The 18,000-nt window shown below is 46.3% G+C and overlaps 1 protein-coding gene across 3 annotated transcripts in view; it reads left to right on the forward strand.

Annotated features, from left to right (window-relative positions):
* Positions 1 to 10,162: 10,162 nt before the first annotated feature.
* The window catches only part of npy8ar (neuropeptide Y receptor Y8a), a 31,476-nt gene continuing 23,638 nt past the window's right edge, over positions 10,163 to 18,000 (forward strand). For all 3 annotated transcript variants that reach the window (XM_046317710.1, XM_046317709.1, XM_046317711.1), the window contains exon 1: positions 10,163 to 10,312. The gene's annotated coding sequence lies outside the window, so the exon portion shown is untranslated. The remainder of the gene's footprint in view (positions 10,313 to 18,000) is intronic.

Genomic DNA, 18,000 nt, shown 5'->3' on the forward strand with positions numbered 1-18,000 from the left:
TCCAAGTCATCATCTCATCTCTATAGAGCTTCTGCTTATGCACTATTTTAGGAGTTCTTCAAAGTAAATAAGCCATACCTTTATGACTGCCTAATGAATACCAATTATCAATCATTTTGACCATGTATTTTCAGGTAGAGATACCTCATGAAGCAACTGCTCTCTATCCCTCTTGATCACGCATTTTTCTGTCTCTTTTATGTAGCAGGCATAAAAGAAACATAGACCGGACAAGTAGGCGGGCAATGGATTATGGTCATTGTAGTTAATTACTGTGTTTTCTACGCTAAACTATGTTGAATATTGGACTGTTAGAAACTACAACTCCCTACTACATTTTACGGTTCGGGCTTGATCTGATTCATCTCTAGAGAAACTGTGAAAAGTGCACATTGAGCTCATTATCTAATTGTCAGTCAATTAGTTAAAAAATGAAAAATAGCTAAAATGTCGGTTAATTGCTCAGCACTAATGGCCAGTTTGTTTCATGTATGAATAGGACTTGGAGATGATTGAGAATGTGTGTGTTATTTCTGTACCCTGATATGACATCACCCATCGCTGATATGGCCCTGTGTGTGTGTGTGTGTGTGTGTGTGTGTGTGTGTGTGTGTGTGTGTGTGTGTGTGTGTGTGTGTGTGTGTGTGTGTGTGTGTGTGTGTGTGTGTGTGTGTGTGTGTGTGTGTGTGTGTGTGTGTGTGTGTGTGTGTGTGTGTGTGTGTGCTGTTCGTCACCCACCTTCATCCAAAGTAGTGGCTGATGTCACAGAGCGGACGCACACACACACACACACACACACACACACACACACACACACACACACACACACACACACACACACACACACACACACACACACACACACACACACACACACACACACACACACCCTCACGCCATCTGGCCTCTGATGAGATAAATCATCCTCTGTGTGAGTCAGTCAAAAGATCAAACCATTATAATCTGTTGAAATGATCTCTTAAAGTCTGACTATTACTGTGGCTTGTCGTGGGCAAATTCTTGGTTGTAAACGATTGTCGGATAACTTGGCTCGTTCAGTGTAACACGGTTTAGGTCCGCCGATTAAGTACCACCAGGTGTCGTCGTAGGCTCAGGCAAAGTTCTGGTCGTGTCAGAATTTTTTGGCCTTTATCATGTAGTGTGGCTGGTGTTACAAGCTGATCCCGGTGACTGACCAATAGGAACACAGCCGGTACTGAGTATGCACACAATAATACGATTATTGTGAATGGTCAGATTAATATAATAGTTCAATTTAAACATTACTAACATGCTGTGCAAGAAGAACGATTTCACTAATAACCTTGTGTACATGACACATCTGAAATCAGCCTGTTGCGATTTTGATAAATGCATAAAATCGCCAATCAAAATAAACGTTCCACCACAGAAGCCTTCTTTGATTCTGAGTTCGGACATACAATGAGTGTACAAGAAATTAGGAACACCTGCTCTTTCCATGAATCCAGGTGAAGGCTATGATCCCTTATAGAGTACCACAGTACGAGTCATAATACCCATAAAATCTAGTTGTCAAACAAGGAAATGGTTCCAATTGTTTTTCCACCATTCATTTTTCCCCATGGGGGATTTTAGAAACACTTTAAATAAGGGCTGTGTTTCTTGTAGGCTTGCCCTGACATGACATTTTGATAACTGTGTAAATCTCTCAAGGACAAGGTGATTTATATCAATATATTTGTCTGTATTTACCCCACCAAAAATGCACAGAATATGGTCGCCATGTTCTCAAAAATATAAGATATGACGAGTGTAACTTTCTCTCTCTCTCTCTCTCTCTCTCTCTCTCTCTCTCTCCCTCTCTCTCTCTCTCTCTCTCTCTCTCTCTCTCTCTCTCTCTCTCTCTCTCTCTCTCTCTCTCTCTCTCTCTCTCTCTCTCTCTCTCTCTCTCTATTTCTCTCTCTTGTTCTGAGAATCTCTACAGACTTTCAAATGTTCCTCTGCCTGACTCTCACTCGGACTCAGTCTGAAATAACCCATTTCCAGAAATGGGTGTCTATCGACCACAACAGAATCTCAAACTTAAAATCAAGTTCCCGACCTGTTCCGGGGATGTTCCTAAAGACATGGTCCCGAATAAATGTTGTCACGCCCATACATTTCTTTGTCTGTGGGCCAGGTTAGGGACACCCCACATACACAAACAGTGTTTCAACACAAAGCTTTTTCAACTTACATATTTGACACAATTTGACATACATCAGGAATGGGTAACTTTGATGGGGGGTGGGGGCCACAAAAATATCTGAACTCTTCATGAGGGGCCACAGTTGCTCATGGGTCTGCGTACCCACACCCCTGACTTAATTTACTGATTTGAGGGTCTTCAAAAGAGGGACAGCGGGCTGCATTGCTGAAACAAGTCAATCAAATCAATAATGAGAGAATATCTAGTGTAGCGGATAACAGAAACAGACATGGTGGCATAGCAGGAAGATCGGAATGCCGTGACCCAAGAGGTTTTTACGTTCAAATCCCAGTTGAGGACATGTTGAATAATATTTCCTGTACAAATGAACATGCACTATGTAACCAGGTGTGTCAAATATGTAAGTTGAAAGCATTGTATGTTAAGAGCACTGTGTGTGGTTGTCTCTAATGTTGCCACAGACCAAAATCTGTAAATAGACGATCTGTTTAACAATCAGGGCCTTGATGGCCTCGGCAAAAGTAACAAGGGGTGGTATGCAAAGAAACACATTTTATGGTGGAAAACGTTTCTTTGGGACCATCAGGGGACATCCTATAAACGTCTTAAACTGCCCCGGAGCAAGCTGGGAACTAGACAAAACAGAAGGCCCTCTGTTTTGCACGTCATTGGTTACAGGAATGGTCTTGCAGAGTTCCAATGAATCCTGTCCAGAACCTTAATATTGATTATTCTGAGAACATGGTAACCACTTTCTGGGTAAGTACCGTTTGACATGAATGGAATGGTCTCTTGGAAACCGTCCTTGAACATCACTGGAACATTCCCGTGAAGACATTAAGTAATGACCGAATGACACTCTTAAATGGAACATTCTAGAAAGATGTGGGAACATTTGTTGTTAGCTGGGATCTTTGTGTCTCGCTCGCTCTCTCTCTCCCACCCTGTTTCCCTCCGCCCCTCTCTCTCTCTCTCTCTCTCTCTGTATTTCTCTCTCAGTATGCAATCCATCTCGGAGAATCAGAAACTCATTATCAAAGTAAATTGCGAACAATTGTGAACAAAGGCAGCTCTACAATCTGCTTGTTTCATTTCTCCTAAAGGGTCTTTTTTTTGTCAGCATAGGCAGCACTTACTCTGAACAATGTGTAAACTCAGATTGCACAGTGAAAGGTGCTTCACTGGAACTTATATATAATATTAGCAATGATTCCCCCCCAAAAAAAAAAATTATGTGGCCCCCATAGAGACGTGAGGCATCGTGTCCATACAGACACCTCAAAGAGTGAGTAGAGGCCTGTTGAGCACTGACACACGCACACTGATTCCCAATTACTCATGGTAGACAGGAACTCTACTTACATCTGCCTCAATGTAGCGTTTGCATAAGACAGCTGGGGTTCAGCTGGGCTTGAACCAGCATCCCCACGAATAGGGCAACCAAACCTGGCCTGTAAAGGTGTAGACCTCTGGTCAGGGTTTGTAGTGTACCCAAATGTATTTAGATGAGAGAGTGGCTAGCTGACAGGTTGACATGATACCAAGGGAATGCGTCCCACAGGAGGGGATTGATCTGAGAGGAGAGGTGAGGGACGTTCTGTCCTTTTACACTTGATAAATATGGACCTACCAGCTCCTTTTACTGACAGGAATTCAATTTTCTGGCAACAGCTCTGGTGGACATTCCTGCGGTCAGCATGGCAATTGCACGCTCCCTCAAAACTTGAGACATCTGTGGCATTGTGTTGCGTGATAAAACTGCACATTTTAGAATGGCCTTTTATTATCCCCAGCACAAGATTCACCTGTGTAATTGACAATGTTCAACCAGCTCCTTGAAATGCCAAACCTGTCAGGTGGATTATCTTGGCAAAGAATGAATGCCCACTAACAGGAATGTAAGCAAATTTGCACCCAAATTTGCACCCAAATTTGCAAGCAACCATCAAGAGTTTAAGAGCGTTGCCACAATCATGACTAGCCATTTGGTGAAAATAAAAGTACAGTGCATTCGGAAAGCATTCAGACCCCTTCACTTTTTTCACATTTTGTTATGTTACGGACTTATTCTAATGGGTTAAATGGTTTCTTCCTCATCAATCTACACACAATACCCCATGATGACAAAATAAAAAATAGTTTTTTAGAATTGTTTTGCAAAAGTATTAAGAGAAATGACTCCAATATCACATTTACATAAGTATTGAGACCCTCTACTATGAGACTCGAAATTGAGCTCGGGTGCATTGTCTTTCATTCTTGAGATGCACCTTTGCCAGAGATTACAGCCTCAAGTCTTCTTGGGAATGACGCTACAAGCTTGACACACCTGTTCTTCTCTGCAGATGCTCTCAAGCTCTGTCAAGTTGGATGGGGAGCGTTGATGTACAGCTATTTATAGGGCTCTCCAGAGATGTTTGATCGGTTTCAAGTCCGGTCTCTGGCTGGGCCACTCAAGGACATTGAGAGACTTGTCCCGAAGCAACTCCTGTGTTGTCTGGCTGTCTGCTTATGGTCGTTGTCCTGTAGGAAGATGAACCTTCACCCCAGTCTGAGGTCCTGAGAGCTTTGGAGCAGGTTCTTATCGAGCATCTTTCTGTACTTTCCTTCGTTCATCTTTCCCTACGATCTTGACTAGTCTCCCAGTCCCTGCCACTGATAAACATCTCCACAGCATGATGCTGCCACCACCATGCTTCACCATAGGGATGGCCAGGTAATGAGTGGTGCCTGGTTTCATCTAGACGTAATGCTTGGCATTCAGGCCAAAGTGTTCAATCTTAGATCGATCAGACCATCTTGTTTCTCATGGTCTGAGAGTCCTTTAGGTGCCTTTTGGCAAAGTCCAAGCGGGCTACCATGTGCCTTTTACTGAGGAGTGGCTTCAATCTGGCCACTCTACCATAAAGGCCTGATTGGTGGAGTGCTGCAGAGATGGTTGTCCTTCTGGAAGGTTCTCCCATCTCCAAAGAGGAACTCTGAAGCTCTGTCAGAGTGACCATTGGGTTCTTGGTCACCTCCCTGACCAAGGCCCTTCTCCACCGATTGCTCAGTTTGGCAAGGCAGCCAGCTCCAGGAAGAGTCTTGGTGGTTCCAAGCTTCTTCCATTTAAGAACGTTATAGACCACTGTGTTCTTGGGGAGCTTCCATTCTGCAGACATGTTTTGGTATCCTTCCGCAGATCTGTGCCTCAACACAATCCTATCTCATGGTTTCGTTTGGTTTTTCTCTGACATGCACTGTCAACTGTGGGACCTTATATAGACAGGTGTGTGCCTTTCCAAATAATGTCCAATCAATTGAATTTATTACAGGTGGACTCCAATCAAGTTGTAGAGGAGGATGATCAATGGAAACCGGATGCACCTGAGCTCAATTTCGAGTCTCATAGCAAAGGGTCTGAATACTTATGGAAATATCTTTTTTATGTTGTGTTTTATTATAAATTTGCAAAAATGTCTAAAAACCTATTTTCACTTTGACATTATGGGGTATTGTGTGTAGATTGATGAGGATATATATATATATATTGTTTTTTTCACCTATTTCTGAATAAGGCTTTAACATAACAAAATATGGATAAAGTGAAGGGGTCTGAATACTTTCCAATGCGCTATAAAAGCTTTGTCGCTGGCAATACCTTTTATATATAAAGAAAAGTTGTTGAGAAAACGTCTTGGTTGGTTTGAATGGTGTATTGGTTCACTAAATGCTTTTTGGGGGGGGGGTTGTTTACTATACACTTTAAAGAGGTAAGATTTCAACTGTCTTCAAAGATGGGCTGGGACTATGCTGTCCTAGCTTCAGGAGGAAGCTGGCTCCGCCATTAGAGTGCCAGGACAGAGAAGAGCTTGGATTGCGCTGAGCGGGAGCTGGCCTCTCATAGGGGTGGGAGGGCCAGGACAGAGAAGAGCTTGGATTGCGCTGAGTGGGAGCTGGCCTCTCATAGGGGTGGGAGGGCCAGGAGACCAGAGGTGGTAGAGCCCTGTGGGACAGCAGTAAGGAAAGACACAGATCCTCTCTACGCAGTGATGGAAAAAGTGCCCAATTGCCATACTTGAGTAAAAGTAAAGATACCTTAATAGAAAATGACTCACTTAAAAGGATTTCAAAATCCTTATATTAGGCAAACCAGACGACACAAATTTATTTTTCTTGTATTTTTACGGATAGTCAGGGGCACACTGCAATACTCAGACATAATTGCCAAACGAAGCATTTGTGTTTAATGAGTCCGCCAGATCAGAGGTAGTAGGAGGGATGACCAGGGATGTTCTCCTGATAAGTGTGTGAATTGGATCAATTTCCCTGTCCTGTTAAGCATTCAAAATGTAACGAGTACTTTTGGATGTCTGGGAAAATGTATGTAAAAAATATAAATAGTAAAGAACAGATACCTCAAAAATGACTGAAGTAGTACTTAAAATTATTATTATTTTTTTTTACTTAAAATACTTTACACCACTGTCTCCATGTCACCTGGTAGGAGGGGCCTGCCAGGCAGGATGCAATCCAAGAGTGTGCAGAGCATGAGACGCCCAGCCCTGAGTGGGTGGCGTGGAGGATCTGATAGAGCCTGAGACGCCCAGCCCTGAGTGGGTGGCGTGGAGGATCTGATAGAGCCTGAGACGCCCAGCCCTGAGTGGGTGGCGTGGAGGATCTGATAGAGCCTGAGACGCCCAGCCCTGAGTGGGTGGCGTGGAGGATCTGATAGAGCCTGAGACGCCCAGCCCTGAGTGCGTGGCGTGGAGGATCTGATAGAGCCTGAGACGCCCAGCCCTGAGTGGGTGGCGTGGAGGATCTGAAGATTCATGGTGTCGAAGGAAGTGGATAGATCTAGGACAGGGACGGGCAACTTTGATGGCGGTGAGGACCACAACAAAAATCTGAAGTCATTGCAATGCATCTGTTTTACAGCGAGTTCCATGCAATTCTACACATTTGACTATAAGGTGAAGAGAAATGTTTGCCGTTTTAAATTAATATGATATCTGAGTGAGACTAACTAACAAAATCAATGGGGAACCAGCCAGTAATTCGACCATGATTACTAAGTTTAGATAGTTGGCAGCTAGACTAATTTACCTATCTAAAAACATTTAGCTGATGGGCTAATTGAGTGACTATCAGTGACTGACATAACCAGAGAAAACTGCTGATGCACAGCCACATTTTGAAATTGTACCTTGTGTATTCTACTGCTGTAACTTGCAACAGAAGGTCGAGACCCCAACTGACTTTTTACTTTCATGCATCCGAGGACCTTCAAAAGGGGGGCCGTGGCCTGCCGGTTGCCCATCCCTGATCTAGGAGGATGAGAACAGAAGAGAGAGTGTCAGCTTTGGCAGTACGGAGAGGCTCCATGACACAGAGAAGAGCATGCTCAGCTGAGCGACCTGTCTTGAAGCCTGACTGGCTAGGGACAAGAAAAATGTTCTGAGAGAGATAGCAAGAGAGTTGGTCGGAGACAGCACGCTCAAGTGTTTTGGAAGAAAAGATTAAAGGAATTACCGGTCTGTCGTTTTGGACATCAGAGTTTTGGTTTTTGAAGGTGGGGAGCAATTTCTGCCTGTTGAAGTCAGAGGGGACGTAGCCAGTGGCCAGGGATGACTTGATGAGGGAAGTGAGGAATGGGAGAAGGTCTCCACAGATGGAAAAGAGTTTCCTATGGTGGAGGCAAGAGCATGAAATTTAGAGTGATAGAAAGTGCCTCTAGCAGCAGATATAGATGAATAGAAGGTAGAGAGGAGTAGTTGCCAAAGCTACAAATGAGCAAAATGAGATCAGCTGAAAATAACTAGGTAAACGAGTGAGTGGCATGAAGCCTTCCTCTTTCCTTCCACAAATAGCTCAGCAGAACCATCTTTGTTTCAGCGACGGTCTTGGTTTTGATGAGACCGCCGTTGACACAGACAGTATTACCAAAACCACAACAGTCAAATTGCACTGCCCTTTAATCCTGGTCGATGTGTCAACAATCATCTGCAAGTTATGAGCAGTAAGCAGTTCACACACCAAGTAGGCTACTGCGAAGACAGGCAGCACTTAAAGTAGATGGTCCTAGTTAGCTAAAAGATAGTTACTAGACAGAGGTGGAAAAGGTATCCAATTGTCATACTTGAGTAAAAGTAAAGATACCTTAATAGAAAATGACTCAAGTAAAAGTGAGTCACCCAGTGAAATACTACTTGAGTAAAATTCTAAAAGTATTTTATTTGAAATATTCTTAGGTATCAAAAGTAAACTGCTAAAATATACATAAGCATTAAAAGTAAAAGTATTCATCATTTTTATCATGACACTAGACGAGACCCAAATGCAGACACAGGAGGCAGATGGTTGGAGTTTAAGATGTTTATTAAATCCAAAGGGAATAGGCAAGAGAATGGTCGTGGACAGGCAAAAGGTTATAACCAGATCAGAGTCCAGGAGGTACAGAGTGGCAGGAAGGCTTGTGGTCAGGGCAGGCAGAATGGTCAGGCAGGCTTGAGGTCAGGGCAGGCAGAATGGTCAGGCAGGCTTGAGGTCAGGGCAGGCAGAATGGTCAGGCAGGCTTGAGGTCAGGGCAGGCAGAATGGTCAGGCAGGCTTGAGGTCAGGGCAGGCAGAATGGTCAGGCAGGCTTGAGGTCAGGGCAGGCAGAATGGTCAGGCAGGCTTGAGGTAAGGGCAGGCAGAATGGTCAGGCAGGCTTGAGGTCAGGGCAGGCAGAATGGTCAGGCAGGCGGGTACAGAGTGGCAGGCAGTCTCGAGGTCAGGGCAGGCAGAATGGTCAGGCCGGCGGGTACAGAGTCCAGAACAGGCAAAGGTCAAAACCAGGAGGATTAGAAAAAGGAGAAAAGGCAAAGCAGGAAAAACCGCTGGTAGGCTTGGACATACAAGATGAACTGGCACAGAGAGACAGGAAACACAGGGATAAATACACTGGTACAGGGAGACAGGAAACACAGGGATAAATACACTGGTACAAAGAGACAGGAAACACAGGGATAAATACACCGGGGAAAACAAGCGACACCTGGAGGGGTTGGAGACAATAACGAGGACAGGTGAAGCAGGTCAGGGTGTGATCATTTGAAATACCTTATATTAAGCAAGCAAACCATTTTCTAGATGTTTTAATTTACGGATAGAGAGGGACACACTCCAACACTCAAAAATAACTGACAAACAAAGCATTTGTGTTTAGTGATCAGAGGCAGTAGGGATGACCAGGGATGTTCTCTTGATAAGTGCGTGAATTGGACAATTTTTCTTGTCCTGCTAAGCATTCAAAATGTAACAAGTGCTTTGCGTGTCAGGGAAAATCTATGGAGTAAAAAGTACATTACTTTCATTAGGAATGTAGTGAAGTTAAAGTAAACATTTTCTAAAATAGAAATAGTAATATACAGACACCCCAAAAGACTACTTACTTTACACCATTGGTACTTGACAACAACAAATGAAGACAACAATTATACTTAGATATCAGGAGTCATCTAGCTATAGAACAAAGCATGCTGTGTCCATCCCCGCTAAACTCTTTATTTTCCCCTAGTCTAGGCCTATGTGTGTCCCTCTCTAAGACTATCCAATGACAATCGGCTAAATAAGATGTGTCTGACTATTAACTACGTTTGACAGTCTCTTCTAGATAAAAGAAGAATATGCACAAATATGATGACTCATGCCTTCATATGTCATTTGAGATTATTTAGACATATTCACAGCAAAGTTATCTTCCTCTTGATTTAATAATCTGTTGAAATGTCTTCGAAGAAATGCACGTTCTTCCCAAGAAGTTACCTTATTAACCCCCTCTCTCTCCCCCCTCCTCTCTCTCTCTCTCTCTCTCTCTCTCTCTCTCTCTCTCTCTCTCTCTCTCTCTCTCTCTCTCTCTCTCTCTTATCATAAGACTCGCTGCCGACTGCCCCCTACTTGTCTCTCCCCTCCCCTGTTTCTCCCCATGCTCCTCTCGTTATAAAGCCGCGTTTACGCGCAGTGAGTCCCTCCACACAGCACAGCCCAGAGGCGGCAGCAGAGAAGCACCGATATATCACACACAAGAGAGAGAACGCATCTGTTCTGTCCGCGTAGCCTGCAGCAGGTGACTTGGCTGAGCATTCGGAGATAGACACAAGGTAAATGTCCTCTCAATCTCATTCAGACATTTGGTTTCATTCTTCACCGAGATGTGTGTTGTCCAGCTCTGATGCGCCTGTATTCTCCGATGCTACCGTTTATTTATGAGTGTAGTTGTTGTCTTCTTGAAATCTTGTGTTTTTTTAAAAGATGTTGTCAATCACTTGGTTTCGGGTAGACAGCTGTTTCAGCACGAGGGAACCACACTGACACTGATAAAGCGTGAATGGTTCTCACTCAAGTACAGTGATCTGATTTACTGAAACGCTAATGAAGTATAGAGAGCAAGAGAGAGAGAGAGAGTTCCAGGCGTGCTGTTTACCCAGGCTACTCCTGAGAAAGGATCAATACCAGACATCGGTTAACTCTTTGTCTGTGTGTGCATGTGTGTGTTATAACATGTACAGTGTTGAAGACAGACCATTTTCAGTCAAATACATGGTAGTGTTGTATATCCTGTACAGTACAGTGTAAAGCAAACAGCACATTTCCCAGAGCAGGCCAAAAACATACACCATGAAGTCTTACACAATAACACAGCAGCTAACACTGCAGAATAGGACACTGAATATGGAGGGCATTACTGCAGTGGGAATCACTGTGTGTGTGTGAGTGTGTGTATGTGTGTGTGTGGCAGCTATGCCATTAGTCATAGAGTCAGACCACAATAAAGTGAATTTGGAAAGTATTCAGACCCCTCCACGTTTCAGCCTTATTCTAAAATTGATTAATACATTGTTTTCCTCATCAATCTACACACAATACCCCATAATGACAAAGTGAGAGGTTTTTTGCAAATGTGTTAAAAGTAAAAAAACAAAACAGAAATACCTTATTTACATAAGTATTCAGACCCTTTGCTATGAAACTTGAATTTGAGCTCAGGTGTATCCTGTTTCCATCGATCATTGTTGAGATGTTTCTACAACTTGATTGGAGTCCACCTATGGTAAATTCAATTGATTGGACATTATTTGGAAAGGCACAGAACGGTCTATAAAAAGGTCCCACATTTGACCATGCATGTCACAGCAAAAACCAAGCCATGAGGTCGAAGGAGTTGTCCGTAGAGGTTCGAGACAGGATTGTGTCAGGGTACAAATCTGGGGAAGGGTACCAAAACATTTCTGGAGCATTGAAGGTCCCCAAGAACATAGTGCCCTCCATCATTCTTAAATGGAAGAAGTTTGGAACCACCAAGAATCTTCCTAGAGCCGGCCACCCGGCCAAACTGAGCAATTGGGGGAGAAAGGCCTTGGTCAGGGAGGTGAGATTGAAGTCTTTGGCCTAAATGCCAAGCGTCACATCTGGAGAAAACCTGGCACCATCCCTACGGTGAAACATGGTGGTGGCAGTATCATGCTGTCAGGATGTTTTTCAGAGGCAGGGACTGGGAGACTAGTCAAGATCGAGGCAAAAATGAACGAAGCCAAGTACAGAGAGATCCTTGATGAAAACCTGCTCCAGAGCGCTCGGAACCTCAGACTAGGGCGAAGGTTCACCTTCCAACAGGACAACGACCCTAAGCACACAGCCAAGACAACGCGGGAGTGGCTTCTGGACAAGTCTCTGAATGTCCTTGAGTGAACCAGCCAGAGCCTGGACTTGAACCCGATCAAATATCTCTGGAGAGACCTGAAAATAGCTGTGCAGCAACACGCCCCATCTAACCTGACAGAATTGTAGAGGATCTGCAGAGACAGGCATGCCAAGCTTGTAGCGTCATACCCAAGAAGACTCGAGGCTGTCACTGTCAAAGGTGCTTCAACAAAGTGCTGAGTAAAGGGTCTGAATACTTATGGAAAATGTGATTTTTCAGTAAAAACATATGTTTAAATTAGCAAACACTTCTATAAAACAGTTTTTGCTTTGCAATTATGGGCTATTGTGCGTAGCTTGATGAGAGAAAAAAAAATGTATAACATTTTAGAGTAAGGCTGTAATCTTAACAAAATGTGGAATAAGTCAAGGGGTCTGAATACTTTCCGAAGGCCGAGTATGTGTGTAGCAAAATGTATTTACAGTTTTATTCACGTTTTCAAGTTCTGGTGACAAGTAATGCATTCTGATTATTGCATAGATTGTAATGGACACGTGATGTGTGTAAAACACTTTTTTGAAGGTTGTACTGATTATAATGAGCTAATGTTAAGCTATTTGCCAGCTGTGTGTCGAGCCATGTTTGTTGACATTATACAATGCATTCTGGGTGTCACGTAAATGTCGCTCTTTCCAGAGATATTATTATGAGGTGAAGGAATGTGTCAATCATCTCTCAAGTAAACTTCCCGGAAGTGAATGAAGGGACGTGAATGATCGTAGACGACACACCCCCTTCAACATGCACACTGCAAACAGACCAAACTCATCTTGTCTCCTCGTACTATCTTTTGGTTGATAAACTAGCACAAACTAGCCATCGTCGGATTATTTACTCAATTATTTTGATCAATGTTAAGGTTACCTGTAATTGTGTTGAATTATAAACAGTAATTGCTATTAGCTCATTTACAGTGCCGTGCGAAAGTATTCGGCCCCCTTGAACTTTGCGACCTTTTGCCACATTTCAGGCTTCAAACATAAAGATACAAAACTGTATTTTTTTGTGAAGAATCAACAACAAGTGAGACACAATCATGAAGTGGAACGACATTTATTGGATATTTCAAACTTTTTTTAACAAATCAAAAACTGAAAAATTGGGCGTGCAAAATTATTCGGCACCGGCTTGAGGGTATACTGCAGGGACCACTGTAGAATATTCACACCTGTTTGTTGGTATGTGTTGTGGTAAACCATGGGGTGTTGGGTTGAGCATGCAGAGATTGATACAGAGACAGGGAGGTTTTAGTCCGCAAAACAACTTTACTAGGACAGAAAAAAAACAAAGAAAATCACTTAGGTTTGGCGCGGTCCTTCTCCTCTACTTTTGCTTTGTGTCGGTCTCTCCCCGTTCTCTCTCACGGTGTGCCACAGTGCTCCTTTTATTTGGTCTCCACGGCTGGTTGGCACTTTCCGCTAAATACCTCCACCTGGAGCTGTCCGTGTCGGGGTGCCCAGCTCCCGTATTCCCAGCAGAGTGAGCCAACGTCACCTCACGTACCTCCCCTCTATTACCCTCCCCCAGGGTAGACCTCCTGGGATACCCCCCCCCTCCCAAGCCCTGACTGGGAGGGAGGCATGCTCAGGGCTAGGTTTGCGTCCCTCCTGGAGAGGGCATCCGCATTGCCGTGCTGGTCCCCCGACCTGTGGATTACAGAAAAAGAGAATCGCTGGTGGGTGACACGGCCATTCGTGTCCTTACCTCTTGCCATCCACACAAGGGACATGGTCAGTGATCAGGGTGAACTTCCTCCCGAGGAGGTAATACTTGGAGGTTGTCCAGTGCTCTCTTCACGGCAAGGCAGTGCTTCTTGACAATCCAGTGTTTCTTCTCCCTCGGGAGGAGATTCCTGCTGACATACATTATTGGGTGCTCCTCACCTTCCTCCTCTTTGGACAAAACGGCCCCTACCCCTGTGTCAGACACGTCTGACTGGACCAGGAGGTATTTTCGGAAAGTGACGAGTAACGGATGCGAACATAGTGCATCCTTCAGGGCCTGGAACTCCGCCTCTGTGTCCTCTGTCCATTGGACCGTCTAGTGTAGTCCTGCCTTCGTTAAGTCTGTGAGTGGAGAAGCTATTGCGGCAAATTTGGGTACAAATCTACCTGTAGTACCCTACTAACCCCAGGAATGACTTCACCTGCCTCTTGTTTCAGGGGACCGGGCATCCCCTAATGGCAACACATTTTTTTTCACATTTTCCCTACCGATCTGATATTCCAGGTACTCCACCTCGGCGTAGCCCAGCTTGCACTTGTGGGGGTTCGCGGTCAGGCCTGCATCCCTTAGTGCATCAACCACGGCCTGCAACCTACAAAGATGTGACTCCCAACTGTCACTGTGCACAATTATGTCATCCAGATAAGCAGCTGCGTACTCACTGTGTGGCCGCAGGACACGGTCCATGAGTCGCTGAAATGTTGCTGGTGCCCCGTGGAGCCCGAAAGGCAGAACCCAGTAGTGGTATAGCCCCCCCCGGGGTGGAGAAGGCATTCCAGTGGCACCTTGCCGTACCCCTTCGTCAGGTCCACGGTGCTGATGTATCTCGTCATCCCCAAGTGGTCGATCAGTTCGTTCACCCGGAGCATGGGGTAGGCATTGAACTTACTGACCTCATTCAGGCCCCATAAGTCATTACAGAAGCGGACGGTTCCATCCGGTTTCGGAACCAGCACTATGGGACTAGACCACTCACTGTGTGACTCCTCCAGTACCCCCATTTCTAGCATTCACGCACTTTTTCTCCCGGACTAGTGTGGATATGATGTTCCACGAGATCCGTGCACACTGGCACCTCAGAGAACACGTCCATATTCCGCTGGACCAACTCTCTGAGCTCTTGTCGTTGGGTCGGGCTGAGGTCTTCCCCCATTGCAACTTCGACCGAGGGCGGGCCCTCCTGTGGCCGGGTCCAGGTTACACACAGCGCCTCACGTGCGTGCCATTTCTTCAGTAAGTTCACATGGTAAAGCTGGAGGGGTTTTCTCTGCCCCGTTTGGAGGACCTTATAGTTGTCATCACCTACCCGCTCAACGATGTCGTGGGGCACATGCCACATAGCCAGGAATTTACTCTCCGCTGTAGGGATCAGCACTAAGACCTTCTCACCTGGTTGGAACTCTCGTGGTTGGGCCATGTGCTCTCTCACCACTGGCAAATCGCCATTATCCTCTCCCTCATCTCCTCCACATGTTCTACTACGCTGCGAAAGAGGGGTAGGCTGCTCTTCCCAGACCCCCTTGGCTAGGTCCAGCAGCCCGTGGGGGCCAACGGCCATACAGGAGCTCAAAGGGGGAGAACCCCATGGATGCTTGGGGTGCCTCACGCACTGAAAACATCAGTTGAGGCAGCAGCAGTCCCAGTTCCTCCCATCTCTCTCTATGACCTTCTTCAGCATCTGTTTTAGGGTCTTATTGAAGCGTTCCACCAGCCCGTCCGTTTGTGGATGGTACACACTGGTCCTCACCTGTTTTATTCGTAACAGATTGCAGACATCTTTCATCACACGAGACATGAATGTGGTGCCCTGGTCCATCAGAATTTCCCACGGAATACCCACCCGGCTAAATAAATGGAAGAGCTCCCGTGTGATACCTTTGGCTGCCACCGTGCGTAGCGGGATTGACTCAGGATACCGGGTGGCGTAATCTACGATTAAAAGGATATATTGGTGTTCTCTCGCGGTTTTCACCAACGGACCCACTAGATCCATTGCCACCTGCTTGAATGGCACTCCTATAATGGGCAAGGGAACCAAAGGGTTTCTATAATGCACCCTCAGAGCTGTGATCTGGCACTCCGGGCAACTACAGCAGTAGTCCTCCACGGCGCGCTTGACTCCGGGCCAGTGGAACCGGTTCCCAAAGCGCTCCCTGGTTGTCTCCATCCCCAGGTGTGTCCCAAGCAGGTGGGTGTGGGCAAGCTGCAACACAGTCTTAACATACTGGCTGGGTATGAGTAACAAGTCTTTTGTCTCCCCATTACGCTTTACTACCTGATACAATAAATTATGCTTGATGGCGAAGTGGGGGTAGCGCCAACCCCAACCCCATCCACCGCAATCACCTGGCCCCTAGCGTTCTGGAGATTGGGGTCTTATAACTGGGCAGTCCCGAACTGACCCGTGAGGGAGGTCCATCTAGGTCCTCCATCTCCATAAAGGGGAGCCTGAGGTCTTCCTCACACGGTGGCTCGCATGTCGGAGCTAGCCTCCTGGTCCGACGCGAGCCCAGTGGGTTGAGTTGCACAGGCCAACGTCCTTTTTCCTTTTCTTCCTACCTCCCTTGCGTGCCACCCCAGGTCCCTCCTCCACAGCGCCTGGAAGAGAGGGCAGTCTTGACCGAGGAGAATGGACATGGGTAGGTTAGGAACAGCTCACACACGCATCTGGCACCCCCCCTTGGGGTGGTTATCCTCACTGGCACCGTTGGGTACCTCTTCATGTCCTCGTGTACACAGGACACTGTCAGCTCCTCGTCCCCCAGTTCCTCCTTCCCCTCTCGTGTGAGCCTCTGCGGGTGGGCCAGGGTCACCATGCTGCCGGAGTCCAGCAGAGTGCTGGTGTCAATGCCATTGACACCAGGGCATGGCCTCCTCCCAGCCAGGACAGCTCCACGTGAGGTGGCCCGGCTCACCGCACTCATAGCAGCGTCTTTGATCTGGGTCCAGCAGCCGCCGACGTCGTCAGTTTGGGTCACCCTCCCGCTTCACAGCCTCAGCTGGTTCCGTCCGGGCCCCCTTCAGCTGCTCGCGGCTCTTTGTGTTGTTCTTCCCCCTCGCTGCGTCGCCTCTCTCCGCTCGGGCCCCTCTCAGCAGGTCCTGGGTGTTCTGGTGAATTTCCACCGCGGTCAGCAATTCCTCCGGGCTCTGGGGGTTCTGCATGTTCACAGTCTTCTTCATCTCGTATGGCAGGGCCCGAAAGTATTTATCCAGGACGACCTTGTCATGCATCGGGAGGGATGGTACTTCCATCAGTAGCCAGCCCGTGGTCAGGCGCACCAGGTCGCTCATCTGAGCACGGGGGGAAAGGGTCGGGTCAAAGGCCCAGTCGTGAACCAGTTGTGCACGGCGTGCGAGATTGAACCCATAACGGCTCAGGATCTCCCGTTTGAGTCCCTCACAATTCGCGGCCTGGTCAACATTCAAATCAAAGTAGGCCTTCTGGGCCTTCCCAGAGAGGTAGGGTGCCAACAGGCTGGCCCACTTGGGCTTGGGCCATCCTTCCCTCTGTGCCGTCCTCTTGACGGTGCACAAATACGACTCCACGACTCCACCTTCCTCTGATCCAGGAACGGATTCGGGTCAGACTCCTGAGCTCTCCCAACCTTCAACTGGGCTACCTCCACTACCAGTCTGCGGTTTTGTTGGTGCTGCTCCTCCAGTGCTTGCTCCTCGAGAGACTGTTGATTCTGCTGGCTGAGGATGAACAGAGCCACCAAAACATAGAAACGTGCAATTTTCACATATGTTGATGTTGGGTTGGTGCTGGAGATGATGAATATGAATTTAAAAATGCCCCTTTAAGTTAATGGTTAATGTTTGGGATAGGGTTAAAACAGAAACAGCTTGACAGTTAAGTTTAGGCATTAATTCTGACTAGTTAAGGTAATGGTTAAGGTTAGGCATTAATTCTGACTAGTTAAGGTAAGGGTTAAGGTTTAGGATAGGGTTAAAACAAAACAAATAAAAACTGGTGCCTAGCACTGGGATTAAACCCACCATCCTCAGAGCTGGATTACTCCCATCCACAACACCCTTGCAAGCTGCAAGCCTACTTGATAGTAATAGCGCTCACTGTTGCCCCTAGTGGCCTGTATTGAAGGCACCTCTCGACATCCTGGGGACTTGGTTCTGGTGTGACCTGGCTACACACAGACACACACACACACATTGTGTGGTACCAGAAAAACAACCTCTCCCACAACGTGAGCAAGACAAAGGAGAAGATCGTGAACTACAGGAAAAGCCACATTCACATCGACGGGACTGTAGTGGAGCGGGACGAGAGTTCCAAGTTCCTTGGTGTCCTCAAACTATCATGGTCCAAACACACCAAGAAAGTTGTGAAGAGGGCACGGCAAT

This window comes from Oncorhynchus gorbuscha, linkage group LG20 (genome assembly GCF_021184085.1).
Source record: "Oncorhynchus gorbuscha isolate QuinsamMale2020 ecotype Even-year linkage group LG20, OgorEven_v1.0, whole genome shotgun sequence".
Classification (NCBI taxonomy): Eukaryota; Metazoa; Chordata; class Actinopteri; order Salmoniformes; family Salmonidae; genus Oncorhynchus; species Oncorhynchus gorbuscha.